We start from the raw sequence: 8,727 nt of genomic DNA on the forward strand, positions 1-8,727 counted from the left end.
CTACTGTCACGCTGGAAACCAGCAGACGCTGTCAACATTATTGTTGTTTAGCTTTGTTTTGCTTTCAAGAGAGACGCTACACGTAAATAGATTACAGATTCGCGTATCACTACATTTTCATACCGGTTAGATAGGTCGCGTAAATTTAGGTAGACATATAAAATAAAACGACGCCCAGGTTTGGTTTGTTGTGCATCTTAAAGCTTACACTTAAGCTTTCTTATACTTTGAAGCTCGCGCGAAGATCTCGGGTGAAAATGTAATTAAACCACAAATTTTTGTTCTGATCTTTACAGTCGTAGGATTTTACTCGCATACATCAGTGCAACTAGAGAGGTTTATCTTTTCAGAAGAAGACTACACATAGCCCAATTGGCCATCCGGGAGATTGTCTTATAGCATCAACTGTTCGCTCGCTGGATCACAACTGAACGTGCGCTGTAGCGCCAACAAAATACAGCATAAAGTGATCATGGCTTGCACAGTGTCGGAGATATCTTCTTAGCATTCGTTGTGTTGCCGAGCCGCTTGCTGTGCAACAGGTGGCCTGAAACATTTTCTTGTACCAAAAAGGAACAACTTTGGAAACGATTACACAGTACAAGATGAGTTCACTTGAGCATGAAGAGGGAAAAAAGCTACCACAAAGATCGGAAGCCAAAGACCGTTCACAAAGTACCGCCTACGGTTCTCTATTATCAACTACAGTTCTCCATGTCACAAAAAAAAGACTTTTGGGCTTCTGCGGATATCGCTACCCAAAGTTCTCACTTCTATCTTGGAATTCGTCTTTTGCTTGCATCGTTCACAATCCAGCTTGACTAAAGAGTGTAGAAAGAAGGAATAACAGAAATCAATCGCACTGTCCGATATCCCGTTTTCTCTCCATCGAACAGTTGCATGTCTCATTTCGCTTTTGTTTCCCACTGGCAGCCGTTTGGGCTGCTGTTTCAGCTTTATTTAAACAAGGCACGGGACCTCAGGGTATTATCCTAGAAGGCGTTGGGATGAGATGCAACGTTTCGCAATGGTCCAAATGCCTGCGTAATAATCTCGCTTGAGTGAAGCCACGCAGCTAACTGCACAGCGGGCGCTAAGTAATAATGTACACGTAGAACCGAAAATGAGAGTGGCAGCAAAGGTTCAACAATCCATTTGCGGCCTTTTGTAATAGGCCTGAACGTTTTCTTGCGTTGGCAGCTAGATGCCGGCGTTTAGAAAAGGGGCAGCGGCGCGCTAAACGGCAGCGCTGAACGAAAGCATAGAAACGCCATCGAAAAACATGAATTGAAGAAGAACATAGACAATGTAAACATGAACCAATGAAAAGGTAGCGGGCAGAAGAGATTTTGGCTCAGTGGAGCGGCGCTGATGCCATCCAGTTTGACGCGGAGACTCGGCCCATGAAATAGGGAAATCTCTGGGTGGCGTAGAAAACACCGCTGCGCCTTATCGATGAACGACCAGACCCGGCGCCTTTGCCTCAGAGTAGCACTCTTTTTGCCAATGTACCTGCGAAACAAATTCGATGGTTCTTCTGATCGTATCTGAATCGTTCGAAGATTGGAAAGTAAAATAGTATAAGCAAATAAAAGACATCGACGTTTTAGCCGGTGAGATAAAAACTGGCCTGGAACGTTACTCGCATTCTCTCTGAGCGGATCAAGCGATTGCAGACCAACGTTGCTAATTCCAGATTACTCCATTCTTTTTTTCCTAGTTTCCATCTAAGAGAGTACCTTTTAAGCGCTCGTCATTTCGATTTCCCAGCACACTTCCGGCCTTCTTTTGTTAAAATTTCGTGCCACCAAGTTTTTTATATGCTCCTAATGTGGTCTGGCACAAATAGCGATGACGCATACTGCGGGGTACACAAGTTGTTTTGAACGACAAAACGCGATATAGTTCCTTAATTGACTGCTGATGACTTTCGTTTTGCGATAGCGTCTTCGGAATACTTAGCGTAGAATTTCGCTTTTTTAGAGCGTATAGCTTGTGTCCAGAAAGAAAGAGGTAACACAGAGTCTCCTCGCGAATCAGGCCTTTGAGAAAAGAATGCTTTGACAGAACAGAGACACCATAGAATAACTACCTGCTATGTTAATTCAAGATTAGCCCATTCACCATCGCTAAGAAGCATCTGCCGATTACCGCGCCGTTTTGTGTGGCTTCAAAGTAAGAGCAGCGTAGGAGACGGTTTCTCGTGTGTGCTGTTCTGTAGAAACGTCGAGTGCAATGCTTCAAGACAACTTTGAATCGGCAGCTGTGGCGGGTACATTAGAGAGATGCATGCGACGAACAGAAGGAGATCAGCGGGAGCCCGGGTGCAGGGTGTGAAGACGGGTTCCTGTCGCCGATAGCTTCCGGTACTGCTCGATGCACTTGACTTCTCAATTGTTGCCATTGTGATTTATGATGAGCGCCGCCTTTTCTCGCTTTCTTTTCCCTTAATGCGTAGTCAGGCATACTGCTTGTGGAGGGGCCAGTAGTGCTTTAGAGCGCTGGGAACTTGCTTCTTAATTTAAAAAACCATACTCGATGACTGAAAATGCGGTGAAAAAGGAGCTACTTAGAGGTGCCTCTCTAGTATTTACGCCAGATCAAATATGTTTTAGTGATTAATTTAAAATTAAAATCGCGCCAAAAGGAGTTTCAATCACAGTAGTCTTTTCTTTTTCAAGAACGTTTAATCGAACCGTTACTCACCTAGCTGTGTCACTAATAGACAGATGCGATGCTTCCCTTGTGGGGTTTAAGCTCTCGTTTGGTGGCGAAATGCTCAAGCCATACACACATGTCGCCTTGATAACACCCGGCAGTGCTTCTAAATATTACATCTTAGTAGGGGGATGTTAACAAATGTTGAGTAAAAGGCAAAAATCAGGACCAGCTGAAACGTTCGGCTCATGCTTCGTAGCACAAAAACTTATGATTATTTAACGAATTCTTTTATTTCAAAACATGAAATCGTTTTGGCTCTCTTTTTCTCAAAACGCATCAGTACCCATACATAGAATTCAACTCGAGTATACTGCGGCTAGTAGAGCGTCTTCTGAGGCATTAAGCAGGAGACACATGTGCGAAAGCTTGACCGGCGTGCCGCAGCGAACGCCGCATGCGAACTGCCGTCGTAGTGCCAGACGGGACACATGGAGCCCCGCGCGTCCGGCGAGCGAGCTCCCTCAAGCTCCGCCCACAGCCGTGCCACTGCGCAGCGGAGACGGAAGGCTGCTTGGCTTGATAAACTTCACATGAATTCACGCTCGTACAAGAAATGACAAAACAGCGATGTTATCAGAAGGATTGTCTGCTGTACTCGTGCAACAACAGCAAGCCTGCACACGTACGAAGCTTTCGGCAACGGTGCCACTCGCGGACGCGCTGGGCGACGAACTTCACCGATTCATGCTTGCCCTAGTCGTCGCTAGGCCTAGCCGGTGTCGTACCGAAGAGGCAGCGGACCGCGCTTCGGAACGGGCCAACGCTGTAATAAAGGTTCGAATTTCATCACCAGGGTACTGAGAAGGCCATCTTATAATAGAATGAACATAAGCTCGATTTGAGCGGCGCATTCGGCAGCGGAGCGAGCAGACGTTTGGCGATCGACCGGGCAGCAGCAGTTATTGGGCGAACAAACTCGCTTGTGTCGCAATTATCACTCGTAGCAGCTCTTCAGTATTGGCTGGCGATCTTCACAATTTACTTGTAGCTGACAGTCCTGTATTTAGTGACTTTTTATGCACACGAAGAAACAATACTGAGGGGTTTTCCAGATGCCGGCGCGTCCGCGTCGTCTGCTCGGTAGTACCTCGACGGTGGAGCCGAGAGTTGCTCCACCGCACAGCCCCCCCTACGTCACCGTGACGTCGCCGCTGTTCGCGCTCGTATTGGCTGCAGCCACCCGCCGGAGCATCGCTTCGCCACGCTTCGCATGCGGACTGCCGCAGACATCTGCCCGGTTGGACGCGGGCGGCGAGCGCCGGTTTGCCGGATCGGACTCGTCCGGACGCGGCGCGCCGGAGCAGATCGCACTCGCTTTTCGGACATGTGTCCCCGCCTTTAATCTTGCATTTCGCAACGTAATATAAAAGGCACGCCTTCTACCTTTTTTATGCAACAAAAAGAAGTCACTAACTCTGATATTCCGGAAAGAAAGCGCCCGAATTTTTGTGCTTTCGGACGCACAAGATAATTTCGCATGTAATCTCAGCTAGTACTCTGCTCAGATGTTCATGCCCCTATAAACCAACTTTGGCGGTAACTCCTTTAGAATTTAATAACAGAGGACTATGGTGGTGAAGTGGTGTTTGTAAGGTTCCGTGAATGGTGAAATGACAGGCAGACATCAGGAAGGCGAATTACCAGCCTTTATTCCGTGCTCTGTTACATAGGCCCCGGCCAGCCCGATTGGCGAGGGCAATGATAAGAGGCGCGCCTTGTGCAGAGTGGCACGAGTGACGCAGCTTACGCTGGCCCACGTCTTATCGTAACGCTATACATCTTTTTTTCTCTCGAAAAAAAACAAAAACAAACTCATTACTTCAGGTGACTTGATTAAAGTTACTGTCGTACTGAAGGCGCTGGGGAGGTCGTCTCTGCCTACTGGATCGTCTCGGGGGAGGAGTGTGCGCTTGTGTTATAGACGGAAGAGTGGTGCTCTAAGTTTCAGGAACTGTTGCAGGCGGTGTGGTCCGGTGATCAGCTTCTTCCACGAGATCGTAGTCAAGCACCTCCGGATTGAAAGGCTCGCTTATGGAAAGCAAATGTTGCCGGTTCCGCCTAAGGACCTTGTTTCTTTCGGTTAAGATCTTGTACGACCTTGGGTGCGTTGTGGCGATGACTTTCGCTTTGTGCGACCATATTTTCTTTTTGAATCTGACAGTTTGGCCCTTTTCAAAGGGTGGAAGTGGGCCTGGTGAATGATCAGTCTGAACATGCTTCTGTACTACCGTCTTGGTTTGGTCTTTGAAGTCTGGCGAAGTTGACCTCAGGCGTCTTCCTTGTAACAGCTCTCCCGGAGACCGTCCATCTTCCAGAGGAGGCGACCTGTAACTAAGGAGGCCAAGAGAAAAATTATCTCCCGCTTCCTTCGTTTTCTTCAAAATCCGTTTGATTATCTGTACTCCCTTCTCTGCTAAGCCGTTGGAATAGGGAAAGTACGAACTAGATGTCACATGACGGAAGTTGTACTTGCTTGCGAAAAGGCGGAAGTCTCGACTGGCGAACTGGGACCCATTGTCAGAGCACACTTCCACCGGGATTCCATATCTTGCAAATATTGCCCCCAGTTTTTTTATGACTGACGCCGACGACGTGTCGTTGAGCTCTTCGACTTCCAGAAAATTTCAGAGAGCATCGTACACAGACAGATAAGATTTTCCCCCGTACTGGAATATGTCGACGCCAACCCTATACCACGGATAGTCTGGTACCGGCCTCATAAGCAGTGGTTCCGCACGTTGGCTGTACGCGTGACGTCTCCACACCGCGCATTTTTGAGTCATAGCAGTGATTTGTGCACTCAAGCCAGGCCAGAACATAAATCTTCGTGCCCTCGCTTTACATTTATTTATGCCCATGTGGCCTTCATGAATGCGTTCCAACATCTCACTCCGCATGGTCGCTGGCACTATCACTTTGCTGCCTTTAAGCACGATACCTTTCACTACAGAAAGTTCGCTGGCGAAAGGTTTCAGCTTTCCTTGTATGCGTGTTCAAGCATAAATACTTTCTTTTACTGCACAAAGGTACGGGTAATTATTAGTGGCGTCCACAAGCCGCTTTAGCGTGGCGTCGCTCACGAAAGCATTCACCGTACTCACAGCATGGATTTCGATGTCACCTTCACCTGCTGCGTCATCTTCTGTAGTGGCTGCTACGGCTCGTGACAGCATGTCGGGTAGAAGCATTCGTTTTCCTGGAACATATTGCATAGTGAAATCGTACTTCAGAAATCGCAGAAAGAACCTTTGAAGCCTTGGTGGCATGTACCCAATTAATTTTTCAGCGATTGCAAGCAGGGGTTGGTGGTCGGTCTCTAAAATAATATGTCGACCATAGATGAAGTAGTGAAATTTCCGACAGCCGAACGCCACTGCCAAGGCTTCTTTTTCGATTTGCGAGTAACGTTGCTCAACTGAAGTGAGCGTTCGTGACGCGTACGCCACAGGCCGCCAGTTATCGCCATGAAGCTGCCGTAGGGCCGAGCCCAAATCATTCAGTGACGCGTCTGACGCCACTTTTTGTTTCTTTGCTAGGGTCGAAGATTGCAAGCAGTGGCTCTTCGCTCAGGCATTTGCAGATTTCTTGCCATTCTTGCGCGTGGTTGGGAGTCCATTCAAAAACTGTGTCACGCTTAATAAAACTGCGCACCTGCGGCGTCTTAGTGCCAGAGAAAGAATATATTCCGAAAAATAATTTGCCACGCTGAGTAGAAGTTGCACTCCCTTCTTATCTGATGGAACAGTTATTTCAGTTATGGATTTGACGAGTGCTTGGTTAGGCGTTGTACCTTTTCTCGAAATTATGTCGTCTAAAAATTCGATTTCCTCGACTCCAACCTTGCACTTCTCTGCATTTAGTGCGAGGCTGGCCCGCCTCGATGATTCAAATACAGAATTTAAGCGTTGGTCGTGCTCCTTCCTTGATGTTCCCCATACCAAAATGTCATCCACGTAAACGTGCACATCGGGCAGAGACTCGAAGATTTCGCTCAATATCTTCTGAAAGACTTCAGACGCGGAAGAGATGCCAAATGGTAGCCTTAAGAAACGGTACCTCCCAAATGGTGTTGCGAAAGTAAAAATGAGCGAAGTCTTATGGTCAAGAGGGATTTGATAGAAGCCAGCTTTTGCGTCTAGACGGCTGAAAATTTTCGCGCCGGCCAACTCTGCTTCTATGTCTTCCCTCCACGGCATCTCGTAATGCTCTCTCTTTATGCACGCATTAATCTTTCTCGGATCCATGCATAGCCTTAGCTTTCAGTATTTCTTTTCAACAATGACTAAAGGGCTCACCCAGTCCGTTGGCTCATTGTCCTTTGTTATGATGCCAGCCTCTTCCATTCGTTGCAGCTCGTGGCGCAGGGTCTCCCGCAGTGCCAAGGGTACACGCCGAGCGGCTTGAACGGTTCGGACGGAACCTTCACGGAGCACCATCTTGCATTGGCGTTGGACGCACCCGGTGCCTTGAAAAATGTCGCTATACTGTTCAAGCAGTTTTTCGGAGGTGTTCTTTTATCACCGAACCCACTTTTCGGGAAATCAACCCGAGCCGTTCCGCTGCCAGAAGACCAAGAAGCGCCCGACATTCTTTCTTGACCACGAAAAATTTCAAGCTGCGATTTTGTTTGCCGATAGCCACGCGTTGGTTGATAACGCCCAAGTGCTTGATTGTGCATTCACTGTAGGATCTCAGGGTGGAACTGCTGTGCTTGAGCGATGGCGTAGGCTTGATGCTCTTGTAGACAGAGTAAGGCACAGGTTCGCTTGCGATCCCTTGTAAACTTTCAACAAAACGGCTGCATTACCAACATTTGCCTTAACCATCCAGTCCCATCGACTTGCCACGCTGTCCAAGCAGACGTCTAAGATGTCGAAGTCTTCATCATTGTCATCGCTCAATTCACTTACTTGGGCTGGTTTTCGGCAGCGTACGGCGAAGTGATTCTTTCCCTGGCATTTTCTGCATGTCTTCCCATAAGCAGGACTGTTGAGTGGCTTGTGTTCTCTGCCACACTTCGAGCACCTTACTTTGTTTTGCCGCCTTGTTCCTCTTTGAGTCTCCTTCACAGGATCGACCTGTTTTTCTTTCTGTCCCCATGATTCGTTCTGAAGAGCTGCTGCTTCGAATGCTTTGCAGATTTGTTCCGCTTTGGGCAACGTCAGCTGATTGTCCTAAAGAAGTTTTGCCCTGAGGGTCTCATTATTGATTCCGATTACTATCTGGTCGCAGATCATGGAATCAGTTAACCCTTCAAAATTGCAGTGTAGTGCCCGTTTTTTCACGTCCCGTGAAAACTGCTCAAAGGTTTCTCCTGCATCCTGTAATCTTGTCCGGAACAAGTATCGTTCGTACACCTCAATTGTTTGTGCGCCCCAGTAGCTGTCAAACTTATTTACGATGGTCTTATAGTCCTCTTTGCTTTCGCCATCGTTGAATGTAAAATTATTAAAGACCTCGATAGCGTCGTCACCGGCTAAAGTCAACAGCATCGCCGTCTTTGCTGAATCGCTCAACGGACTGTCATGTGGCTTCACTATGGTAAAGTATAGTTCCAGCTTCTGTCTAAAGAGCTGCCAATACTTGGAAACGTCACCTGTGATGCGACATGGGTCTGGGGGTTTCAGAAGCTCCATTCTTGCAGCCTGGCGTCAAAGTCTTCTGTCTGTTCAGGGCGCTATCGAGGAAGGCGGTCCACTTCTGGCACCATGTAAGGTTCCCTGAACGGTGAAGTGACAGGCAGACATCAGGAAGGCGAATGACCAGCCTTTATTCCGTGCTCTGTCTATAGGCCTCGGCCAGCCCGATTGGCGAGGGCAATAATAAGAGGCGCGCCTTGTGCCGAGTGGCACAAGTGACGCAGCTTAGGCTGGCCCACGTCTTATCGTAACGCAATACACTGTTCTCTATTCCCCGCTGCAGCAGACGGTAAGCATAATAACCCAAATGCGCATCTATTGCAAACAGCAGAGATGAATACTATGTCGTTCCTCGCGGCCTCTTTGC

General features: G+C 47.9%; 1 pseudogene; it reads right to left on the bottom strand.

Moving 5' to 3' along the window:
- Window positions 1–6,971: 6,971 nt before the first annotated feature.
- Window positions 6,972–8,357, bottom strand: LOC146191950 (uncharacterized; annotated as a pseudogene).
- Window positions 8,358–8,727: the final 370 nt, after the last annotated feature.

Source organism: Amblyomma maculatum, chromosome 4 (assembly GCF_055883805.1).
Source record: "Amblyomma maculatum isolate TAMU_Amacu chromosome 4, ASM5588380v1, whole genome shotgun sequence".
Taxonomy (NCBI): Eukaryota; Metazoa; Arthropoda; class Arachnida; order Ixodida; family Ixodidae; genus Amblyomma; species Amblyomma maculatum.